At 36.3% G+C, this 24,627-nt stretch overlaps 1 pseudogene; it reads right to left on the reverse strand.

The window, feature by feature from the left end:
- LOC18779496 lies at positions 16,674-18,227 on the reverse strand (annotated as a pseudogene).

Below are 24,627 nucleotides of genomic sequence, written 5' to 3' on the forward strand. Positions count from 1 at the left end.
AGGTGGACAACACCACCAAGAAGACATACAACCTCTTCGATAGAAAAGAAATCAGAGAGACAGAGGTGAAGAGGTGATGGTCATCGTCTATCTCTCGATGGCTCTCTCTTGCTGGAGCTCTCTTTCTTGTTGTCTCTCTCTCTCTCTAGCTCGCTCGATCTCTCTTGCTGGCTGGCTCCATGAGAGCCTCCCTTCCTCCATTCCACAGGTAACAACTCTCCTTCTCTTATGATTATTTTCTATAATTTTTGAAGAATCAATTTCTATATCCCTAATATGATTTAAGGTTAAAATATTTGGGTGTTTAATTGTAAATTATCTTGGCAAATTGTTATATTTTTGTAAATATTTTCGATTTATATAGAAATTAAGGCAACTTTTCTGAATTTTTGTTTTTTTGTTTTTTGTTTTTGTTTTAGGGATTTATATGTATGAATCAGAAAGGTGAGAATCTACAAAAATATAACTTCTATTGTGATGCCCTTCTATGGTTATCGTTATGCTCTTCAAAATTTTGCTTGGCTTATATATGTCCCATGATCTTAGTCCATTATTTATGAATTTGGTATCCATAAAAGGCCTTATCTCTTCAAAGCTGAAAGACTTTAACCATGGCACCCTCCCTTTTCTCTCTGCCCCTCCTCTGCCCCTGCATTGGTATTCTCCAAATTCCACAGTTCTGTAAATGCAAGTTTTTATGAACTTCAATACTGTTCAGTTTCATTTGTACTTAATTGCTGTGTGACGTCGTTGAAATGGGTTTATCCACCATTGTCTCTACATAAAGTTTTTAAGTTTGTGTAGATTATTAAGAATTTAGATCTTTTTTGTTATATTCTTTAGCTTGCTGGATTGACATCTGTTATATTGATAGTTTGCACTGATCTGGTTCGTGGTGCAAAGGACAAGAGGCTCCGGGTTAAGGGACCCGTGAGAATGCCAACCAAGATTCTGCACATTACCACCAGAAAGTCCCCTTGTGGTGAAGGTATGTTTCACTGTGAAATGTTCTTGCTGTTAACTTATGGCTTCATGCTTTATGGGCAAGGCAAGGCTTATGGCTATGGCCATTTACTCAGAGTTGGGAGTTCTCTTGTTTGTGCCAAGTTACATAAGTAAAATTTGTTGCTTACTGTGGCCTATTCATGACTGACCAGTTATTGAAGTACAGTTGCTCTGTATTTGCATTTTAAAGGGTTATGTATCTTTAAAATTTTGTTTGTGATTTACAGGTACCAACACATAGGACAGATTTGAGTTGCGTGTCCACAAGAGGGTGATTGACCTCTTCAGCTCTCCTGATGTCGTCAAGCAAATTACTTCCGTTACAATTGAGCCTAGTGTGGAAGTGGAGGTTACAATCTCAGACTCTTAAGCTGGACATGTTTTCAGTGTAGCTGTCCTACTTAAATATGTGCTTGTTTGTTGTGTTCTAATCTTTTGTTTTGTGCTGTCATGAGAAATAGGCCATGTGTGTTTACTTGATTAGTGGCTTAGAGACAATAGAGTGACTTCTATAATTATCTTGATTGTATATCTCACTATTACATTATTTTGGCTTGTTAAGCAGTTTCCTACACCATGGAAGTGGTTCTAATGAAGCTACTGCTAGCGTGGGGGAAGTAGTGTTGGTTCAACCTGCTGTTAAATGCAGGGGAAAAGTGGTGATGATGAAGGTATAGCTTTGTATACATATGGAGAACTTGACTTGAAGGATAATTAGGTATAGGAATTTTGGTATATTATTATAATTAGGCTTGCAGCTTGCAGCTATCGGCCCTAGAGTACTTTCATTTTTTAGATTTTAATTTGTTCTATTGTACTCTTGATATTCTATTTATGAAAGAAACAATTTTTGAGTATATATGTGCGGCGTGGGTAATAGCATATTTGAGTATGTTTCTGATACCATTGGAAACAAGAAAAAAAGAAGAAGCTAAAATGTAAAATTACAACGTCAATTTTACAGTAAATAGACGATGGTTTTGTTGAAAAAACCGTTGTCTTAGAGTTAATAGACGACAATATTTCAAGAAACCGCAGTCTTCACAATTAATAGACGACGGTTTTTTAACAAACCCGACGTCTTTGGATACGATAAGCGACAGTTCTTTCAAAAAAACCGTCATCTTTATATCTAATAGACAACAGTTCTTTCAAAAAAAGGTCGTATTTACATTTAATAGACGACAGTTCTTTCAAAAAAAATGGTTGTCTTTACATCCAATAGATGACGGTTTTGAGTAGAAGTGTCGTCTTTACAAATAATAGACGACGGGGATTTACAGTCATGGTTTTATGCATCAAAAGATGTCGATCGATCTCATGATGGTTGAAAAACCGGATACACGACGGTAGATTACCGTCGTTTATTGCGATTTTTGTAGTAGTGATATGCGTTCTCGGGCCGACTACATGTCCCTCGAGTTCTGCGAGGAATGCGGCTTAGGTTGACTAATGGTCCCCTGAGGCCTGCGAGGAATGCGGCTCGGGTTAACTTTGTGTTTCCGAGGCCTACGAGGAATGTGGCTAGGTTAACTTTGTGTTTCTGAGGCCTGCGAGGATGGAATTGACGGAATAATATTGGAATTGACGGATTATTATTGGAATTGATGGAATGTTATCGAAATTGATGGAATATTAAAGAAATTGACGGAATATGGATGGGGGTACGTCCAGGTGGAGAGTTTTCTAAGTTTTAAGGATTTTATACATATCACAATTAATTTCTTAAGCGATGAGTTTGTTTTATAAGTAAAAGAGGAAAATATATGTTTAAGTTAAGTTGTTGTTATTGACATGAATATTTTACGAAGTCAATGTAATTTTAATAATTTTCTCATTTTCTTACTTATCTGTAATAAGTTAATTATAAATCCTTATATGTATATAATTATAATTGGGTTTTATGTGAGTTTCGAAGGAAAGGTTAAAAGTGTCTTCGGCGGTTGTTTGTTTTATTTTTATTTTCATCTTTATTTTTATTTTATATATATATTAATCTAAACCAATAATACATAAATTGATTTATGAATTAGAGGAAGTCCAGTGAGTGGACTTTGGTTTTATAAATTATTTTATGCAATTAAAGTTTTATTATTTGATCTTGAATGAATGATTATGAATTTTACTTTTCAAGCATGATTGTTTGATTTCGATTATTTTTATTATATTATGTTTATATTTAAGTTGAGCATGGCTTGGAAAGTAAGAAGGATAATGGCAACAGGATTTAAGGATGGAAGAGAAATAGTTTTATAATTTTTTAGGAAATGTTTTTAAACCACCATAGATACCCATGTTGCCTTCGGTTATAATGTTGCCTTCGGTTATAATGTTGCCTCGATTATTATGTTGCCTTCGGATTATTGTTGCCTCCGGTTATGTCAACGCGTTCGACAGTTGCCCCACGAGTCCTAGGGATACTCGGATGGTGCGGAGCAAGGAAATGCGGATTAGGTTGACTAAATGTCCCCTGAGTCCTGCGATGATTGCGGCTCGGGTCGACTTTGTGTTACCAAGACCTGCGAGACAAATTGTGACACGAGGAATTGACAGTATACTGTGGGAATTGATGAAAATTAAGGAATTGACGGTTATATAATGGGTACACCTAAGTGGAAGTGAAATATTGATTTTTCAATGCTTTAACTGATTTAATGATATATGTAAATGTGAATGTTATTGAGCATATCGCTAACATGAGAACTTGGATTGATTTGCAATCACAATGGACAAGATACATAAGTGCAGTATAAAAAGAGAAAGAACTACGTGTGGCTTGATCCCTTGTTAAGGGTACGTAGGCAACCTAGAGCTTCTAGGTGCAGGCGCGAGACCAAAGGATTGGAAAAGCTGTTTAGTTAAATTATTTTGAAATCTATTACTGTATTCATGTTGATTCAGAAGTCTGGAATAGTTTCTGTTGGCAAAACATTTATTTGAATCAAAGAGGCCTAAGGCCATTTAGTTCTAATGTTGGATTGATGGAATTTTATGTTGATGTATGCTGAACGGTTGGGATATGTGTATATATATTGTTTTTTGTACAGGTAGAATATTTTGGGAAATGAGCAAGTTACAGGGGAGACTCTGCCGAATTTTCTGCAGAAGTCAAGCCAGAAGAAAATATTAGGTTTCTAGTTAGAAGGGGAGTTCAGTCATTTGTGCTCGTCACCCGCCAGGTGTCAGACACGCACAGGGTTCGGCGCAGGTTCCAAAGTGGAATTTGGGTCGGGTCCTGTCAACTTAGTATCATAGCATTAGGTTAAATTCCTGCAGACTCATTATCTCGTGTGCATCCTTGTTATGGGAATTGTTGATGCTTCTTGTTGACTCGCTTCTCCCAACTTCTGAACAAAATTGAAAGTTGAATCAACTTGACAGGATCGAGTGGGCTCGGGTAGGGCCTTGTCCCTTGACTTCTCTCGACTCTAATTCGTGGGGTTGCGTAGGCGTGCCACTATTGGATATGAGACCAGTCCAATAGACCTGGTGTGGGGGAGTGTTGTGAGTTGATTTGGTGATGTTCGCGTTCTTTCTTTGGGCTTCTGCTCAAGCCATTGTGCTCCAAGGGGGTACTAGCCTGGATTATTTCTTTCTAGCCTCAACTAAGAGGACTTCAATATTCTTTCATTCATGTGTGTCAACTTGATAAGTATGAGCGATACCTGATCAAGCAAGGGGAGAAACCAAGATCGTGGTTAGTAGTACCATGTTTGGGCTTAACAACCTAATTTGAAATTCATGTAACCCTTGGACTGGGCCAACAGTCAATTCGGGTCCGACTCGACTTCCTATCTCTTGTACCAATACAGCCTTATTCGGGCCCGAATCCCTCCTTTGGGTCTGAATGATGAATTTAAAAGTGCAAAAGCAGGAAATTAAATTTATCTACTGAATCAATTTATAATATATGTACGTAAGCGATTAAATGACAAGTGCTTAATGAAACAGTTAAAATGGATTCTGCAATCCCTTCATCTAATCTTAAGTTAATGACAAGAGGAAGACAGAGGTTCTTTTTAACTAATCCATTTGACTAATCCAAAACATAAATTACAAAACAAAGAAGGACTGGAGATTTCTCTATCTAGTTAGATGATTACATGAATTCAAATTGATCATTTTAAAAGAAAATCATACCATGAAGATGGCATAGCAACAAAAGATGAATGCAGGAGTTGTTAACTGGCTATCTGGAAATTAAGCAGGCTGGTTTGAAAAGATCTTGAATTTTTCAAGTATTTTCGAGACATTGCATCTAGTTTGGAGAGAGAGTCCCCTTCTTCTATGGCGGAAGCTCTTTATTTATAGGCAAGGAGAGAGCTTGCAATGATAGAGGCTGAGAAAGGATATTTGGCTGCTGTCCAAAGTTAGCTGTCGATTCGCTGATCTGAAATGGTTGATAGGAGGGATGATGGAACGTTTCTGATAAGAACTGCTGGTCCTTTGTGATAATCCTCTGACTTGAACCCTTTGTACTCGAAGATCTGGTTGGCAGCTTGGTCCTTCTTTGGTTCTAGTGGCTTTCATACAGCTTGTTTCCTTTCTGGGCGAGAAGAGAGTCAAGTCGTCATTAATGGTGATAACCTCTGTCAGACCCTCACGTGGGTCTATGTATAACGGTTACCAATCTTTTTAACTTTAGTGTGACTCAAAATCTGGGCTTCCTGTTCTTGGGCCTTGGACTAACTTTTTTTATACTGACGGACCTCTAAGTAAAGGGGTTCCTTTGGTTTTGAGGAAAAAAGACAAAGGCTGTTGGGCCTGGGCCTTGTAAAATATTCTTTTGAAAAGTAAACCATATTTGGTCCATTCACCAAAACTGGATACAAACAGGAGGTCTGTTAGCATCTTTGAGATTCCTTCTTCTTACCTTCTACTCCTGTGGATACAAAGCCCTTTAATACTAGAAGCAGAACATCCTAGAATACGAAGTAAATCCAGAACTACCAAATTTCTCAGGAAACTCAACATTTATAACCTCAGCATACTTTTCTAGAGGCTCGAAAACAATCGCCTTAAAATTCTAATTTTCAATTCTCACAATGTATATATTTGACAGCAAACACATAAGCTACAGTTTATTTGTGGGTGATGGAAAAGAATCAATTTGAGCCAGCTATGGAAAAATATGGAAGTTACAAAAAAAATTCTTTTTTTTAAAAAAAAAAAAATTTGAAAAGAAAAAAGAAACTTTGGGATTGCTAACACTTAGGGGTCATTTGGCATGGCAGACTGTCATGGACTGGACTAAATCCTGAGACTGTATCGGATTAGCATGAATTGGAGTAAGCTGGATTAAGTACTGACCTACGTTTGGTGCTGCGTCGGACTAAGAAGCTGGATTGTAAAAATAGTGAAAACCTATGTTTCCTGCTGTGTCGGACTAAAAAATAATTATTATAATATTTAAATTTAATTTGGATTTTTGACCTAAAAGATAAATAAATGCTACAAAGAAACCCAATTCAAAGATTTATAACAATATCTGGCAAAAAACAAAAAGATTTAAATAATAATAAAAAGAAAACAAAAATTTTTTTTTTTTTTTTTTTGAAGAATAAAATTATGATATTTATTTTTTGGCTTCCCAAGATTAATCTTAGTTGGTCAAAACATTGTTAAAGGAGATAAGCTCACTCTATATAATTCTAGGTTTTTCAGGGCCCAAGTAAAATAATATTTTTAAATTTTTTTTATATATATGTAAAATTTTTGTATATTTGACTTTCGACTTCAAACTGAAAAATATAATTTGACAAGGTAAAAATTACTTGCGATAAATAAACCATCACATCATGAATTATTAAACTTGTTTCAATATCAAAAAAATATCAAACATTTGTAAATTACTATAGTTTGATTTTCCAAATGCAATATCAAAATAATTATTGTTATATTTAAATTTAATTAAGGATTTTTATCTATAAAAAATAAATGCTGCAAAAAAACATTTAAAGATCTAAGACAATAATTAAAAGAAAACAAATAAAATTATGATATTTTTTAAAGAGTGGCGTCGGACTCACGTGTTTTATTTAGCGAACCACTTTTTAAGCTCATTGTATTAGATGAGCAAGTGGGGTGTTTTTTTCACTATTGGACTATACAGTCTCATTTAAGTTAGTTCCTTATCTTACCAAACAAGGATTTTGAGTGCTATTTAACCCAGTCCAGTCCAGTGAGGCGTACCAAACATGGCCTTGGCCTTAGAGTACAATGGTTTTGTCGAGAATTCAGGTTACTTGAGGAGCAAGTTTCCTTTTATTTATATTTCAATTAGGTTCTTTGTAGTACTAATAGTGGCACGTGTTTGTACACATTATATCCTGGGAGAATATTCGGGATAGATCCTCTTCACACTCAATCCTCTTCTTCCTCGATCCTTGCAAAATAGATTTTGTCAACGGAGCACACCCGAGGGGTGTTGGCTAAAGACCCTTCGATGCCTAAGTCAGTTAAATGGTCTTAATAAGAATTCAAAACAACACAAATTCAGATTTAGGGGACATATAAAATAAGAATTCAAGACAACACATATTCAGGGTGCAGACAATAGTGACAAGTTGATCAAGTGTGGAAATTGAATGATAAATAATTCTTCTTATTTCGGTATTAATTAGAATCGAATGACAAGACTATAAACCAAAGTCAAGAGAATGCAGCAACCATTGCTAAAATATGAATATGGTTTGAATACTTTGGGTTTTTCTTTATTCTTCTCCATAAGGAGGTATATATAGGAGTTTACATATGAAGGTTTTACAAGGAATTAGATATAGTAAAGAATTAGGAAAGTATCTCCTAATTGTACAATGATTTATCACTTATATAAAACATAGGAAAGTAAATCCCTTAATTAATCAAGGAAGTAAACCTCCTTGATTAATTAGGAGACTTATGTCATCACGAATGCCCAACTTGGTAAGTGAGTCATGATATACTCTTCCACACTCACAGCATATGCAATATCTAATCTTGGAGGACGTATGAAGAGTAGAACCTTTGGTGGTGATAGAAGAAGGAGTCTAGGTTGACCGCATGCTTCTGTGAGTTTGCAATAAGATGGAGAATCGTATGGGTTCTTGACATCGCAGCGGAAGTAAGATGTGATATGAGAAGGTGAGGAAGGTGATGTGAGAAATTTGATGTAGGAATTGGATTTAAGAGGTATGTGTTTAGGGATTTGGATAAGAGGATTTGAGGACTTTAGATTTGAGGGATTTGGATTTGGGGAAAAAAAAAAATTGAGGAATTTGATTTAGGGTTTTGGATTTGAATATGAGAAATTTGAAGAAATTTGAAGAAATTTGAGAAACTTGAGATAAGGGTGGATTTGAATATGAGAAATTTGAAGAAATTTGAGATAAGGGTTTAGAGACAAAACAAATTCTCTTCACTCCCCTTCTACCCTTGAAGAGAAGGGGTCGTCAGAGTCAAGAAATAAGCAACATCTTCTAGGGATACGTCAATAAACATAGCCCTTTCACTCTTTTTTCTTTTTTTGGGTAGAGTTTGCCCCTCCTAGTACCACAACCAATCATCTTGCTGCTGAGGATGTCCTGTTGTGGCTATAAAGGCAGAGGCAGGAGTTGGTGCCGTTGGAACTGTAGGACTAACAGAAGCTGAGTCAGAAGATGTGTCGAGTGATTTGCCCCTATTCTTGCGCGGAGCTTTGGAGTGGTCCCACCAATCCGGGTAACCAATCAATTCGTAACAGCCATCACGAGTATGTTTGCTTTCCCACAGTGAGTGCATTTGCATTCCGGACGATAGCTTGTGACTTGAGTCTGAGAAGCACCAGTGGTAGAAGTCGGAGGACCCTGTGGACGTTGGGTGGCTAGGACAGTAGTGTCTGGAGTACTGGTCATGGTCAGTCGTTGTTGAGCTTCGCTACGGACATATGCAAAGGTTTGGTCAAGGTCTAATTTAGGTTCTTTGCACAAGATCCATGGCAGCGGAAGAATTTTAGGGGTAAAAAAAAAAAAATGTGTTTCGGAATTTGAAGATATGAGGGATGTGGATGGAGATCTGAATTTGGTAAAGAGAAATATGAGTTTGGAGAAATATGAGGAATTTGAGGAATATGATTTTAGGGTTTGTGTTTGAAGAAGTTTGATATGAGGATTTAGGGTTTGTGTTGGAAGAAATTTGATATGAGGATTTAGAGACAACCGAGGATCGATTGCTCTGATTAATTAGGAGACTCACGTCAACAACCATAAGTTGAAGAAAGTTCAAAGCATCGTATGACTATCAGGAGCATATTTTGTTACAAGCATATCAATCTCATGACGTAGTTGTATGAAAGATCAAAGGTAATTGTGTCGTCAACACCGATGTCTAGCTTCGATGTCTTTGTATTAAGGTTCTTCATTACTGTGAATGTAGTCGTGGATTGAACCATATCTAGCTTCATCTGGGTTAGGCCTACTTGGCCTTCTCTTCCCATAAACAATGGCCATCATTTGATTTTAGGCATTTTATGAAGTTCTATCCATTACGGTGTCTCTCAAAAATCAAAACCATGAATAAATTGCATATACCTTTTTTTTTTTTTTTTTTTTGTGCCCCTTTAATTTTTTGCGCTTGGATGTGATTAGAGCAAACTCTAATAGTAATAAGTAATATCACGAGACATGACAATGTATCTAGAAGGCAAGAAAAGTAAGAAATATTCTCGATACCTAAAGACACATTTATTATAAGGCCATGGTTTTGCCCCATGAACTATTTGCATATCGTCAATTTAGCCCCTTAACAATTTTTTCAGTAAATTAAGGACTCCAATTGTTTAAAAATTGTCAATTGAGGACTTACCGTCAAAATTTTCAAATTTCATCCAAATTCCAGTCCAAATTAAGGGTAAATTTATAATTTTTATATAAAAATTTACAGAAAAAGAGAATAAAAACATCACTTTGTGGATAAAAAACATCACCACGCGCCCAGCCACCCCCTTCCCCGCCCCACCTCTCCCACGGTGCCCCCAACTCATTCCCACGGTGCCCCTAAAACCACCTTTCTCTCTCTGATCTTCACCAAACTAATTCCCACTGGCTTTAAGGATCTGGCTCCCAACCTAACCTTAACCAGAGTTGCAGAGGTTGAAAAAATTGGCATCTTAAAATTGACCAATGACACTAGTAGGCTAATGGGTCATGATTTGTACGCTCCCCCCTCCCCTCTACCCAGAAAACTCCCAAGCCCAACGCCGCCATACTTGTTAGAAGTATGCCCTAAAGCCAATCATGAGATGTAAACTCTAAGGATATTTTACCTAATTAATTAAGGGCATTATGTTATTTTGAGTAATAATCTTAGTCATTTAATTCAAAAGTAATTAGAGTTTAAATTGATATATTTATTCTTCTCATGAGGAGGGATATATATACTACATACAGAGTAGGTACAAATAGGAAATATATACAAAATCTCCTAATTCTAATCAAATTAGATCATTACAATAAAATACAAATTATATTCCTAATAGGAACAGTTGACTTTGACTCACACCAATAATTTAATTAACCATCAAGTCCATGGATCGTGAGACATAGAAAGTGACTTAAGGAAGTTAAGTTAGGAGATCGTTCCGTACCATGTCAACATCCTAAATGATTCGTGGTCATAGGATAATCAAATGGGCATTGATAATCTTTAAAAAATATAATGCACGGTATCTGTTCAATTATGAGGATGATTGGTCTCGAGTCAGTCATGTGGAGACACTAAGATAAGTGTATGGGTGTTCAGTAGAGAATGAATTCACTGAATGTGATCAATAGAGAGAACTTGAATGAAAGTTTTACTTACATGTCAATCAGGATCTCTCAAGTTGGAATAGTGCAAATTAGTCCTAGACCTGAGACACAACGAGTTGTCTCATGGAAACGTCGTGGATGGGAAGGAAGTGCTGAGGTTTCATACCAAAAAAAGAAACAAAAAGGGTTGCAGGCTAAGGAGAACGGGAGGGAAGAGGTAAAGAGAAGTAAAAAGAAGAAAGAAAAAGAAAGGAGGAGGAGGAGGATTGTAGGCCAGAGAGAACAAGAGGGAAGAGATAAAGAAAAGTAAAAAAAAAAGAAGGAGAATTGTAGACCAGGGAGCAAAACAAAAAATGAAGGAGGTGCATGCTAGCGAGAGCGAAAGGGAAGAGGAAAAGCAAATAAAAAATAACTTACAGCTGTCAGCATTTAAATGGTTTGGGATGCTGAGCTAGACTGCTGACCTGACACCCTCGTCAAGGCCGTCTCTGAGATTTTGAGGGCCCTGTGCTAAACTTAAATTGGGGCCTCACATAATCTAATACAAAAATACTTATAACTAAAGGCTCATTTGGTACACCGTATTAGACTCAAGATAGAAGTAAATAGTCCATGTCAGTTGTTTGGTGTCAACTTGTATTATTTAATTACCTGACTATTTTAAACGGATTGGGCTTTTAATACTCTCCTTACCTGACTAACTAATTCAACCCACACATCCCGGTTTGGATAATACACGCTTAATTATACGGTTAGGGAAAAAGAATACACATGTTCACGTGAAAAGTTCTATTTCATCTTCTTCTCCCTAGGATTCTTCTCTACTATCTTTTCTACAGGTTATTCACTCTTCTATTTACCTTCATCAAAACTTTTTAAATTATTTTTAAAACGAAAACTTCATCAAAACTTTGGGGTTCACAAGAATTTTCTAAGTAGATTTTGGGTTTATTTGTATATGTAAATATATCTGTTTTTGGGTATTTTGCTTTGTAAACTTCGGCATCCGAAAGCATGTGTCGTTCAAAATTTATGCCATCTTCCACAGTGCAATTGTTTTTTCAGTGTTGCTTCTTAATAGCAGTTGTTGCTAGATTTCTTGGTTTATTTATTTTTTCTTTTGTAATAAGGTCTCTCTCTCTCTCTCTCTCTCTCCCTCTCTCTCTCTCTCTCTCTCCAATATGCTTCTTCTCTCTTATCATGTCTTCATCTTCTCTTTCTTTATATATTTCCTCTTTTATTAAATTTTGTGGAAATTAGGTTATGAGTTTTTATTTTTGTGGAAATTAGGTTAGGAACGTAATTGCATCATGGAATTATTTATTTGTCTATGTTTTGTATTGAATTAAGACTCGATGTTTCAGAGAGCAACCAAAAAGCTTGGGTTTGGTTACTGGGGAGTGGATGAGTTTGGTTCATAATTCAGTTTTCCAAAATTCAAACTTTAGTTTGTTGAATGAGTGGATTGTTCGATTTAATTTGGTGAATGCTGGAAATTAAATTTCGGTTAACTAAAGTAATTGAAACGTATTTAGCAAATTCATGATGATGCATGGATATATGTGATTAATGACAAGAAGCAGCAATTAAATTAAAAGCCCTTTTAACTTCCCAATAAATTACTCCCTTTCCGTATGAATTTAAATTTTCATTAAATTATCAAAGAATGAAAAAAAAAAAACAAGTCTGAACTGATGCTATCCGGAGTAACACCAAACGCAGTATAACTTAGTCAAACTATTTATCTGGAATAACACCAAGCGCCTTATAATATTATGGATAAATAGTCAGTACTCTCCGAAACATATTAATATTATCCGACAGAAATTAGTCAGTACATTCCAATATACCAAACGAGCCCTAAAAGTCATCATCAATAAACATGTAATGAAAAAAACATACCTTACTATCTAAAAATCATTCACATTGTATTTGAAATCTTTATTTGAAGAATTAAAACTAGTACAAGAGTTTTTTCCCCAAAAGGAAAAAAAAAAAAAAAACTAGTACAATACTTAATGTTTGAAAATTGATCTTGACTTTTTAGAAGAGAAATCATCAATCAAATGTTCATAATCAAGTTTTTCTAGAAGTTCACTTCCAATTGAAATCAGAGCTAGTCTATTTAATCTTTCTTGTGACAAAAATTGTCAAAGGATTGAAAACAATGAACCAAAGAGAGATTAAATTAAGCCCTTTTAACTTCCCACTAAATTACTCTCTTTCCGTATGAATTTAAATTTTCATTAAATTATCAAAGAATTTTAAAAAAAAAAGTCTGATTTGATGTTATCCGAAACAACACCAAACACAGTATAACTTAGTCAGACTATTTATCCGGAACAACACCAAACGCCTTATAATAAACAGTTTGTACTCTCCAAAACATATTAATATTATCCGATAGAAATTAGTCAGTATAGTCCGACGTACCAAACGAGCCCTAAAAGTCATCATCAATAAACATGTAATGACAAAAACATACCTTACTATCCAAAAATCATTCACATTGTATTTATAATCTTTATTTGAAGAATTAAAACTATTACAAGAGGTTTTTCTCGAAAAGAAAAAAAAAACTACTATAATACTTAATGTTTGAAAATTGATCTTGACTTTTTAGGAGAAATCATCAATCAAATGTTCATAATCAAGTTTTTCTAGAAGTTCACTTCCAATTGAAATCATAGCTAGTCTATTTAATCTTTCTTGTGACAAAAATTGTCAAAGGATTGAAAAAATGAACCTAAGAGAAATTAAATTAAAAGCTCTTTTTACTTCCCACTAAATTACTCCCTTTCCGTCTGAATTTAAATTTTCATTAAATTATCAAAGAATTAAAAAAAGAGTATGATCTGATGTAATCCGGAACAACACCAAACACAGTATAACTTAGTTAGACTATTTATCCGGCACAATACCAAACGCCTTATAATATTATGGATAAACAGTCAGTACTCTCCGAAACATATTAATATTATCCGATAGAAATTAGTCAGTACAATCCGACGTACCAAACGAGCCCTAAAGTCATCATCAATAAACATGTAATGACAAAAACATACCTTACTATCCAAAAATCATTCACATTGTATTTGTAATCTTTATTTGAAGAATTGAAACTATTACAAGAGTTTTTTCCTGAAAATAAAAAAACAACAACTAGTACAATACTTAGTGTTTGAAAATTGATCTTGACTTTTTAGAAGAGAAATCATCAATCAAATGTTCATAATCAAGTTTTTCTAGAAGTTCACTTCCAATTGAAATCAGAGCTACTCTGTTTAATCTTTCTTGGGACAAAAATTGTCAAAGTATTGAAAAAATGAACCAAAGAGAGATTGATGAATGATGATGATTACTTACCAGAAAATCAGAGTTTAAGAGAAAGAAGAAGTCATGAAGTTTTTTTTTTTTTGGAAGAAAGTACTTTTTTGGAGGAGAAAACGTTCTTTTCTCTTTCTGAAGAACAATAGGGAGGAAAGTAAGGTATGTTTTTGTCACACATACTTTTGTGATAATATGCAGCACGCTAAATTATATATACCATTCCTATAATTTTAATATATATAATATAAAGAAATTTTTTTTTCAAGGGGCCTGTACATTGGCGCCACTTGCACCCCCCAAAGCTACCCCTCCGTGTCAGATAAGTTTTTCTCCTAAACTAGGCACCAAAACTGTCAATACAAATTGCTTTTGTAGACACCAATGTCCATGCCCATTGATTTTTTTTTAATACTGCAGCATGAACCACACAAAATTTTATTCATAGAATATCCGAGGCCAGCATCCCTTGATTCATATTTAACTAATAGTTTAGCCTAGTAGGTCTTAATTACGGAATTAGAAATATCCGATGCAGAATAAGATATTTAATTGACAGATAGGTAGCCGAACTGGGAATTTGTTGATGGTTAGAATATATTCCTTAGTTTGTAATACATCCTAGAAAATAAGAAAAAGAAGAAAGTAAGAACCCAACGCTGCACTGAAGAATCATATGAAAAAGTCAAGAGAAGCATGCTCGATCAGCTTCAATACTTTGAAAGAAGTTCAAAGTAAATTCTTTTGTGACAGTGAGCCAACCAACCACCTATGTCGTTTAGTGGTCTAGAGGCCAAGTTGGGTCTGTGAGCGGAAGAACAGAATATGGAGAATTTTTTGGGGATTTTTTTCCGCAAAATATTGGGTTATACATAAATTTTAAGGAGGTCTACAATCTTTGAGATTCTTTCTTCTTACCTTCTATTGCTGCTGATACAAAGCCAGGGCCATCCCTGAGATTTTGAGGGCCCTGTGCGAACTTAAATTGGGGCTTCACATAATCTAATACGAAATACTATAAATAAAAATTGGGCATAACTTAATGTCATAAACAATTTTTTTTATAACTAAAAGTCATGAATAAATATGTAATGACAATCAGAAATCAAATTCATAAAAATTTAAATGTTTCTATTTGATAAAATTAAATGTTTGGTACAAAAATAAGCTCATTGTGCCCCTACAAGGTCCTTTGCTACCTCCAATAAGCAATTTGTGTTTAATAGGAAAAAAAATTAGCAATCACAAATTAAAGAGTAGTTGCACACAAATTCCTGAAATTTGAATTTGACTATTTGATTTTGAGTGTTCTTTATGAATATAGGAATTAGGGTTTTCTCTTTTTGGTGTTGAAATTCCTGAAATTGAAAGAATAACTAAAATTGTCAAAGGATTGAAAAAAGAACCAAAGAGAGATTGATGAATGATGATGATTACTTACCAGAAAATCAGAGTTTAAAAGAAAAGAAGAAGCCATGAAGTTTTTTTTGTTTTTGTTTTGAATGAAAAAAGTACTTTTCTTAGATGAGAAATTTTTTTTTTTTAAATTTTTTAAAAGAATGATCGGAGTAGAAAGTGTTTGGGGGATATATATATATATTCCTCCTGTGGTTAGCTTCGATGTTTCCTTTTATTTCAAGGGTTTTTGGTTTTTTATTTATTTATTTATTTATTAATTATGTAAAGTTTTTAGTTATAATGCAAAAATAATATAAAAACAGCATAGAGACCGACTTTAGCAAGAATCAAACTCTGGCGCTACATTAAATGGAGAAGCGCTGGAGCCAACTCCACCAGACACGCCCTTGTGCAAATGTCTAGCACGCTATACTATATATACAATTCCTATAATATTAATATATATACTATAAAGAAATTTTTTTTCGGGGGCCCGTAAGAATCGGGGGCCCTGTGCGGTGGCACCACTTGCGCCACCCCAGCGCCGCCCCTGTACAAAGCCCTTTAATACTAGAAACAGAACATCCTAGAATATGAAGCGAATGCAGAACTACCAAGTTCTGTCCTAAGAATTTATAATCTCAGCAGACTTTTCTAAAGACTCTGAAACAACCGCCTTAAAATTCTAATTTGTGGGCCATAGAAAAGATCAATTTGAGCCAGCTATGAAAAAATATGAAAGTTCAAAAAAATTATCTTGTTTTTTTATTTCCAAAAAAAAACTTTGGGATTGCAAACACTAGTGGTTTGTCTGGAATTCAGGTTACTTGAGCCGCAAGTTTCCTTTTATTTATATTTCGATTAGGTTCCTTGCAGTACTAATAGTGGCACGCTCACACAACACTCTCTTAGCCTATTGCTAGGGCTAAGACAATTTTGGGGTAAACACTATATATAAATCAAAGAGAGCCAAAAAAAAAAGGGTAAATTCCCTTAAAGAGAAAGCAAAACCATGATTATTAATATGTCATACAAATGAGGGCGCCTCCCAGCAAAGTTAAGTATAAAGCAAGCTGCATGCTGATTAATTAACTCTGCTCGCTCAACATGCACCTCTTTGTCATCATTTTAGGCAAGTGGGAAAGCAATAGTAATTCCAAGCAATGTTGCTTCAGAAAAATAACAAATGTAGTACTGAGAGGTTAAACTCTCTGCTGGTTATTTGTGCTCCTTGCGTTTCGGTCATAGACCTGGATCTCTCGAAGGTTAAGTGGTTGTACTGGCCCTGCATTCATCTCTGCGTACTGCAATCAATTTAATAACCAAAGATTAGAGACAATATGTTTGAAAATACTTTTGTTTTTTTTTTCTTGTGTTGGGAGACGAAAGAAAAGAGTAGAGATGTAGTTGAATCACTTACATCATGCACAGCGAATCGAAATAGCTTTACTTGATCCGTTGAGACTGTTCTTATCTGCATATGGGCAATTTAAAGTTTGGCAAAGGGTGACATATTTTTATTGATGGTCCAAATTAAAATGAAAAGATATGTACATATGGTCCAAAAGTCGAGACCCTTAAGGAGGAGCAATTAATTACCTTTCTATCGATGGTCCAAATAACGACTTCAGTGCAAGGAGGAACAGTGAGTGAGCCCATGTATCTGTAATAGTTTTTCCCACCAATTTTAATCTTTCTAGGATCAATCATCCCCATGTTTCTCTTTGCCTTTTGATCAGTCATGGATTTTACATCCCTTGTCAACTGAGAGATTAATTCACAATCTTGCAGTATGTTAGTCTATTCGATCAATAACATTATAGTAGTATTTTTCATAAGAGATGTATCTTATACGTAGTTATGAGTTCGGTCAAATATTTTGCTATTGGCTATGAATCTGAACTATTGATCAGGTTGATTTTTATGTGACAATATAAGTATGGCAACAAAACATTGTTGAGTTAATAATTTGACTCCGCTTGAGTACCTTAGAAAGGAAAGAATTGGCATGACCGATCCTGTAGAGGACACCAACGACAGCGATCTTGTTTGTGACGTTGGGATTGAGACTGAGATGAACCATGTGGAGCTCCATGGCATGCCTCCTGCCGTTTATGGAATGCTCTGAAGGTGAGTGGCAGTGCATTGTTTGAGCAAATACTCAGTCCCATTTATCTGAATTGATCCAGCGTTGCCCATCCACTCCATCTGCGCGCACACACACACTTACACACCAAAAATAATAATTAAGACACATTAATATTACGTGATGAAATAAAAAAATTATTGTAAAATTACCGAAATATCATGGCCTCTATTCTTGACAGTGGCATTACAAGGCTTGTAAGTGGTGTTGAGTTTGCCCAAGTTTGGGATTAGCTTGACTCTCTGACTTGATAAATCAATAGGAGATTGCATGACTCCATTTTTACACGCAGCCCATTCCTTCTTCATCTCTCCCCACTGCTTCGGCCCCTTTCTGCTTCCCTGAAGATAGTCGAACTCTCTTTCATCCTCTGCAATATGCACAATATATACATGCATATGATTGATTAAATTTTTTTCCTTTTCCACAAAAAAGAAAAGAAGAAAAAAAGAATATGTATGTATGTAATTAATCTCATTGTACTTGCCAACTTCCTGAGCTTCGACTGCTGTACTGTAATGTGAGAATAGAAGTAAAAAGAAGAGTAAAGAAGAAATGCAGATGGGTTTGATTTGATGCGGCTTCATGTTTCACAGTGGCATGCAGCTGCAGGTGAGAGCTATAGATAAATATATAGACATCACAGCAACACAAACTTAAAGCGTACACAATGACGAAACGGTGAAGTTTCGTACCAGTTTCTGTGAAGGAGTTTCTTCTGCGGGTGTGAACGTGAGACTCGACCCTCAATAAAGAATGACCACAGACAGATTGTATCATGTTATTTGCTACTAACCTTTTTCTTCTTCTCCACGCAAACATTAATTACAATTTTGAAGCTTTTGTTCGTTATAATAATTAACTGGATACCAACCACATTTTAATATTGGGTTGGCACAAGGTGGACATGAACCCTTTTCTTCTTGTATGTTCTTTTTCTGGGATTTAATGTTATTTTTGTTGTTTTGGTATTCAACTTGTACTCCGAAAGATTTCTCAAAGTTAAGAAAAACTAATAAAGTAAGCTCGGTCGTTCGAGGTTGGCATCGTTATCTAACCCTAAAATATAGTTCATGTTGGATTTGATTATTAAGAGTATTCTGATATTTTTAATTTAAATATTATGGGTGTGAGAATAAGTGGATTGGTTAGTTGGATTTTCGGGACAAATGGACAGGAACAAAATTGTAAAGAATAAAAGAGATGGAATAATCGTTATGTTATTGATATGTTACTATCCTTTATATACTAGGTTTACAATCTCCTATTCTAGCATAATATTCCTAATTAAGGCTACAATCTGAGTTTGACCCATAAACCTTGGGGCCTAATATAGGAAAGACAATTACAATATTTACAATCCTTCAATTACAAGATTTGATTTCCAACACTTCCTCTCAAGCTGGATAGTGAATGTTGTGAAGTCCAACTTGCGACTTAAGTAATTGAAGGCATCTCCTCCCAAGGCCTTCGTAAATATATCTGCCAGCTCATCTTGTGAAGAAATATTGGAAGGAGAAATTACACCAACTTGCAGTTTCTCTCTCACAATGTGACAATCAATTTCAATGTGCTTCGTTCTTTCGTGGAAAATTGGATTTGCAGCTATATGTAGTGCAGCTTGATTGTCACAATGCAAAAGTGCAGGACCCTTCTGTGTAACTCTTAAGTCTCGCAATATATAGCGCAACCACGTAATCTCAAGACATGTGATTGCATGGCCGTATACTCTGCTTCTGCAAATGACCGCGCAACAGTTGACTGTTTCTTTGATTTCCATGAGACAAGAGAATTTCCTAGAAAAACACAATAACCTGTTGTTGATCTCCTTGTTGTTGGACAACCTGCATGATCTGAATTGCAATAAGCTCTCAACTGAAGGTTGTTCATAGCCGGTAAAAACAGACCTTGACCAGGCGTGCCTTTAATGAATCTTAAAACACAAAGTGCAGCCTCCATATGTGGTTTTTGGTTGGTGCATGAACTGACTCAAAATCTGAACATAATAAACAATGTCTGGCCTTGTGACAGTAAGATAAATTAATCTTCCTACCAACCTCCTATATCTCATCGGATCGTGAAGATCACCATATGTGGGTTTCAATTTCACATTTTGCTCAATTGGGAATTTTTCTGGTTGTGCACCTGTCAATCCTGCATCTTGTAAAATGTCTAAGGAATATTTCCTTTGTGACATAAAATGACCTTTCTTAGATTGGGAAAATTCAATGCCCAAAAAATACTTCAAGTCACAAGGTCCTTGATGCGAAACTATTTGAGAATGAAAGATTTAAGATGGTTCATTTCTTGATGATTATTGCCTATAATGAGAATATCATCAACATATATGAGCACACCTGTAAAAGAATCTCCATTAACCCTGGTAAAAAGAGAATAGTTAGCCATATATTATTGAAAGCCCGCTTTCTTAATAGCATGGGAAAATTTGGAGAACCAATTATGAGATGCCTGTTTAAGCCCATAAAGAGACTTATTTAACCGACACACCAGATTCTCCCCCTGTCGGCAAAGACCGGGAGGAGAGACCATATAGACCTCCTCCTGTAAGTCACCATAGAGAAAGGCATTCTGAACATCAAGTTGGTGAATAAACCAATTACGAGCAGTAGCAACAGATAAAAGGTAGCGGAGAGTAGTAATCTTGGCAGTAGGGGAGAAAGTCTCACTGTAATCAATGCCCTCAATTTGGGTGTAGCCTTTGGAGACGTGGCGAGCCTTGTAGCGCTCGATGGAGCCATTTGAATTGTATTTAATTTTATAAACCCATTTGCAGCCAATGGGTTTGTGACTAGGCGGTAAAGGAACAAGCGTCCAAGTACGATTGAGTTGCAATGCATCCAACTCGGCTTTCATGGCAAGTTGCCAATGGGGATTAGAAGCAGCTTGAGCATAATTGGTAGGCTCATAGGTTCCTAAAACGTTGGCAAGAAAAGCACGATGCGAAGGAGAAAGACAATGATAGGAAATAAAATTAGATAAAGGATGACGAGTCAGGGGAGGTAGAAGAGAAGCCCATAAAATAATCATTTTGCCAACGCGGTGGGTGCGTCGAACGAGTGGTGTGTTCTGGGCATCAAGCAGATAAGGAGGAATTGGTTTAGCAATAAACGGGGGGATTGCATATGTGGACACAGTAGGGTTGGGAGGAGAAGGAGGCCCAGCACGGGCTGGGGACGAGGGGTATAGGGGCTAAACAAGGGCCCAATATCCAAAGAAGGGAGACTAAATGTTGGAATGGGTGAACCAGGTGGTGGAGTGGGTCCGGGAAGGTGGGTTTGTAGCAGTGGAGTAGGATCGGGTAGATGGCTTTGTGTAGGTGTAGTGGAATCAGGTAGATGGATTTGTGCAGGTGTAGGTGATGGAGTGGGACTAGGTGGGGAAAAAATGTATCATCCAGATATGGTACAAGTAAAACCAATTTGGTGAGAGAGCTGGGTGGGGTGTTTTGGTGGGATTGAAAAGGAAAAATATTTTCAAAAAATTTAACGTCCCAACTCACAAAAAAATGTTTGGTGTCAAGATCATAAAGTTTGTAACCCTTTTGCCCTATAGGGTAACCCAGAAAAATACAATGCCGTGCGTGAGGGTCAAATTTGTGAGTGGGATGGACGTTGGTGGCATAACACAAGCAGCCAAAAACACGAAGGTGATCAATATGTGGTAATTTGTGATAAAGCAATTCAAAAGGGGATTTATCAGATAATAAGGGTGTGGGTAAACGATTGATTACATACACAGCAGTCAAAACACGGTCACCCCAAAAAGACAAGGGATTATGCAATTGAAAGCTCAAAGTGCGGGAAATGTTAAGGATGTGCCTGTGTTTACGTTCAACTACACCATTTTGTTGAGGTGTATAAACACAGGAGCGTTGAAATTCAACCCCGGGGGAGACAAAAAAATCCTTCAAAGAAGGAAATTCAGAACCATTATCTGTACGAAGGGTTTTGATAGTGACATTAAACTGATTTTTGACCAGGGGAAAAAAGGATTTAAGCAATGTCTGTATTTCAGATTTAAGTGACATAAAAAACACCCAAGTGCATTGGGTAAAATCATCCACAATAGTAAGAAAATAATGTGCATCAGTATGTGAGTGAACACAGTGTGGACCCCAAATATCACAATGTAACAATTCAAACAGTGAAGAAGTTGATGTTCTACTTAAGGAAAAGGGAATCCGAGTTTGTTTGGCCATAGGACAAACAGTGCAAGAATGATCAAATGAAGAAGATATAAAGGAAAAGATTTAGATAAAAACTGAAGGCGAGCAGAGGAAGGATGTCCAAGACGATGATGCCATATGATGGATGTGTGCGTGACATGACAAGAGACAGGTCCTTTGGTCAATGGTGACATATAATATAGGCCTCCATTTTGCTTACCCCAACCAATCATCTTCCTCGTAGCCAAGTCCTGAATAGCACAAAAATCAGGAAAGAGAATTATACAACAATGAAGAGATTTGGTGAGTTTGCTAGCAGACATTAAATTTAAACGAAAAGTAGGGATGTCTTTATTAAAAAGAATTGTGCCTGTGGAATCAATAGGAACAGATGAACCTATGGGTAAATTGACGAAAGGTATAGAAGAGGAATTGCTATGAATAAAAAAGGGAAGAGTTGGATGTGATGTGATCTGTAGCTCCACTGTCAAGAATCCAAGAGTTAGAAAAAATAGAATTAACAGACGGAGTGTGGGAAGTGTGAAATCGACTTGCTGCATTATAAAAAGAATATGGGTTTTCAGAGGGAAGTTGGGACAAATTTACCATGGCTGCAGCGAGTTGTTTGCATTGTTCCTCTTAGAGGCTAGCAAGGACGTTGAGGATGAGCCCCAAATGAGAGGAAGGGACTGTCTGAGAAAGGGTTGCTGGAAGACATGTGTTGACCTGATGTGCTGAAAAATTGGAGCATGTATTGTTATTGCTATCACGTGGCTGCTGTGAATGATTCCCAGCAAGGACATTGGGATTGCCCATGGTGAAGACAAGGGAGTGAAACCCTCAAAAGTTTCAAAAGAAAATAAAGATGTAAATCACGAGCCACCGGATCGGTGCTCTGATACCATGTAAAAAATAAAAGAGATGGAATAATCGTTATGTTATTGATATACTGTTGTACATAATACTATCCTTTATATACTAGGTTTACAATCTCCTATTCTAGCATAATTCCTAATTAAGGCTACAATTTGGGTTTGACCCATAAACATTGGGTTCTAATATAGGAAACACAATTACTATTTACACCATAAATAACCGAGCATATCTAGCATCAAAATGACTAGCACCAAGGCAGACACACCTTCTCCCCTGCTGAAACACCCCAAAGGGACACACAAACAAATCCTTAAAAAGTGACTGACCTCATCACCTTCCGACATGTCAAAGAAAGACACTCTTCCGAAGCGTTAGCCACCTGCTGAAGCTCCCGACTGCTGAACCTAATCTCCAGGGACACGTGTCACCACCACAACAACTTGCACAAAGTTCCACATCGAAACTTTGTGCAAAACTCCTACTTTCACTTTCCTATAAATGGGGAACATTACCCGAATAAAAATAGTAACTACTTTCTCACATTTACTGTTACTCTGCCAAAATTACCACATATAGTTGACTTAAGATCGGAGATCCTTCAACAGGCACCATATCGGTGCGCAAAGCTTAATAACTGCTTCTTCCTCCTTGTCTTCTGCAAGTTCTTCCAACTCCAAAGGTCCTCACCTTCTTCCTTGCTGAAGATCCTACAATTTTCTAAGTTGACCTTCCTAAAAAATGCATCAACAGTTTGGAGCCGTCTGTGGGAAACGACTTCTAAATCCCATTTCCCTCTACTAGCCCCGTTGGCTCCCTCCCCCATCAAGCCCCGTCGCCTCTTCTACTCGAGGCCAGCCTCAATACCCAGCGCCACACCCCCCATGGGGATTCCTCTCAAAAGAAACCTTCGGCGGAAGGGAATCTCCGATGTTGCCTTGGCCCAATTATATTTTGGCATTGTGCATACATCTTGGCAATGTGAAACTATGCTCGAAGAAATAGTGCTGCCAGTATTGCAAAACAACAATGTAATACAAAAATGCAGGCACACAAGGCATACAAAATCTTCACATTCTTGTTGGGCATTGCATGTAACTAACTTGCACATTGCAGATTCAATATCTTGCCTACTAAGTCGTTCAATGTTTTCAAAGTTCCCTTGAACAAAATCTGTATTATCTTTCGAACTTCGTTTATTAATATTTATCTCACAACCAATATTAGGTAAACCAAGCAGTTCCTCAACATCAAAACCAATGAATTTTTCATGCCTACCACAAAGTGTGAAGTCTCTAGTCGTAGCATCGAAATACTGAATGATTCTGATTATATCTATATATGATTTCTTGCATGTGTTTTTGTTGACCAAGATTTCATCAAAAGCTCTAAAATGACCCTAAAAGGGTGTCACCCTCATAATCTCACGGTGTTCTTTTTGAATACTTAATCTCAAACCATTAAAAACATTAAAAAATGACCCAAAATGAAATTTGTATTGCATTTCCCAAACTCTCTTTTCAAATCCATTTTGCCTACAAAACAAAACACCTATTGTCATACCCATATGTGCCAAAAACATAGTTCATATCAGAATTCTCTACAATTCAACAACAATCGTGAACAGTCCAAAAAATTATAGCAAAAACCCAAAAATGAATGGTTTTCTAAAACATTTTTACCTTTATTGATAGGTTTGTAGTCTGCTCTTCCTAATTTAGTGTCCAAAAAAAAAAAAAATATTCTAAATATGCACAGCAAGTAAAAAAATTTCTTTAATATGCATTATTTACACCATAATCAACCGAGCATATACAGCATCAAAATGACTAGCACCAAGGCAGACACGCCTTGCCCCTTGCTGAAATACCCCAAAAGGACACACAGACAAATCCCTAGACAGTGACTGACGTCATCACCTTCCGACA

This window comes from Prunus persica, chromosome G4 (assembly GCF_000346465.2).
Source record: "Prunus persica cultivar Lovell chromosome G4, Prunus_persica_NCBIv2, whole genome shotgun sequence".
NCBI lineage: Eukaryota > Viridiplantae > Streptophyta > Magnoliopsida > Rosales > Rosaceae > Prunus > Prunus persica.